Genomic DNA, 2,203 nt, shown 5'->3' on the forward strand with positions numbered 1-2,203 from the left:
CTCTCTCTCTCTCTCTCTCTTTGTTTTTTGAGACAGGGTCTCGCTATGCAGTTCAGCTGACCTTGAATTCGCTATGTAGCCAAGGCTGGCATCGAATTTGCAGTGATCCTCCTGCCTCAGTCTCTCTAGTGCTGGGATTATAGGTGTGTGCCGCCACATCCATCTGCTTCAGTCTTTCGAGTAGCTAGGATTAAAGGCCAGCACCTAGGACGAAAAGCCTGTGGGTTATCTCAGATTGGTTTGAGTCTGACAAAAGGCAGGGACCTTGGGATTTGACAATCTTGGTTTTTTGTTTCATTTTCTTTTTTGGGTGTGTGGTACCTAGGGCTGCTTTTTCTTTTTTGAGTCTCTCTTAACTGCCCAGGCGCAATTTGAATTTTCGATCCTCCTGCCTCAGCCTCCCTCTGTGCTGGGATTAAAGTTGTACACCACCAAACCCAGCTCCTAAGTGACAGCCCTGAGTGAAACACAGCCACAAAGGAGGTTGCTATTGCGACGTGGTCAACGGAGAAGTTTCACTTCCAGGTTAATGGGCAGTCCAATCACAGAAGGAGCCAGCCCAGTGCCACTTCCAGGTAGTTTTTCCCAGGGCTAGAGGCAGAAGGTGTTTGGGATCCTAGGTCAGGGCCAGAGACCCACAGCCTAGAGAGCAGCTTCCCTGGACTGAGGGTGCAGATCCCGGAGCAGACGAAAAGAATCAGGGTCAGAGTAGACCCCAGCCACTGAGTATTGTCAATGGCGACCTTAGTCCCCGGGAGCCAGAATGTCACCGAGTATGTTGTTCGAGTTCCCAAGAACACAACCAAAAAATATAATATAATGGCTTTCAATGCAAACGATAAAGTGAATTTTGCTACGTGGAATCAGGCCAGGCTGGAGCGGGATTTGAGCAACAAGATTTACCAGGAGGAGGAGACGCCGGAGTCGGGCGCAGGCAGCGAGTTCAACCGGAAGCTCCGGTAGGAGGCCCACCGCAAGAAGTACCGCATCATCCTTAAGGAGTTCCGGCCTGAGGACCAGCCCTGGCTGCTCCGAGTCATCGGAAAATCGGGCAGGAAGCTCAAGGGCATCAAGAAGGGAGGCATGACGGAGAACACGTCCTACTACATTTTCACCCAGTGCCCCGACGGGGCCTTGGAGACCTTCCCGGTGCACAATTGGTACAACTTCACGCCGCTTGCCTGGAGCTGCACGCTCACTGCCCAGAAGGCCGGAGGAGGAGCGGGAGAGGAGGAACAAGGTCCTGAACCACTTCAGCATCATGCAGCAGCGGCCGCTCAAGGACCAGAGCCAGGACAAGGAAAAGGAGAAACCCAGCCTCAAGAAGGCCAGCGGGCTGTGCATCCACGACCTGGAGGACGACCTGGAGATGTCCTTGGACGACAGGGAGGCCAGCGGTGAGGAGGGCAGCAGAGCCCCAAGGCCAAGAAGAAAGCGCTGCTGACTAAGGCAGGCAGAAAGAAGAGCCTGAGAGGAGCAAGCCCAAAGTGCTGCCAGCAGCAGGAAGAGGGGCCCAAGGGTGTGGACCAGCAGAGCGACAACAGTGAGGAGAGCGAGGAGAAGCCAGCCACCGCCAAGGAGGACAAGGAGGAGGAGAAGAAGGCAGCCACCCACCGAAGAAGCGCCAGAAAGACAGCTGCGACGAGTCAGACAGCTCAGAGGAGAGTGGCATCGACAACAGAGCTTCCTCGGCCGGCCGGCGTCTGCATGGCGAAGAAGAAAAAGACCCCCCCCCGCCGCCCCCGCGCCCCCGCGCCCCCGGCGGGAGTGGAAGCCCTCGGGAGGCAGCTCGAGAGGAAACAGCTGCCCGGCTCCCCCAGCGCAGAGGGCAGCAGCACTTCCTCCACCCTGCGGCCTGCTGCCACCAAACTGGAGCAAGGGAAGCGGACAAGCGAGATGCTCACAGCCAAGCAGTTGCGGCTGAACACTGGACCCGAGAGCCAGTTGGGGAAGTCCACCCCGCAGCCGCCTTCCGGAAAATGCACACCTAGCAGCGATGTGCAGGCGACCAAGGACGCAGTGCAGCGCCACCTGGTCAGTGCAGAAGCCCATGACCACCAAAGACCTGCTGAAAAAGTTCCAGACCAAGAAGACGGGGCTGAGCAGCGAGCAGATGGTGAAGGTGCTGGCCCAGATCCTGAAGCGCCTCAACCCCGAGCACAAGATGATCAACGACAAGATGCACTTCTCCCTCAAGGAGTGA

General features: G+C 56.8%; 1 pseudogene; it reads left to right on the forward strand.

Moving 5' to 3' along the window:
- Positions 1-735: 735 nt before the first annotated feature.
- Positions 736-2,203, forward strand: LOC101701884 (general transcription factor IIF subunit 1 pseudogene; annotated as a pseudogene).

Source organism: Heterocephalus glaber, unplaced genomic scaffold (assembly GCF_053883595.1).
Source record: "Heterocephalus glaber isolate CG9 unplaced genomic scaffold, H.glaber_assembly_v1.0 deba00000347, whole genome shotgun sequence".
Taxonomy (NCBI): domain Eukaryota; kingdom Metazoa; phylum Chordata; class Mammalia; order Rodentia; family Bathyergidae; genus Heterocephalus; species Heterocephalus glaber.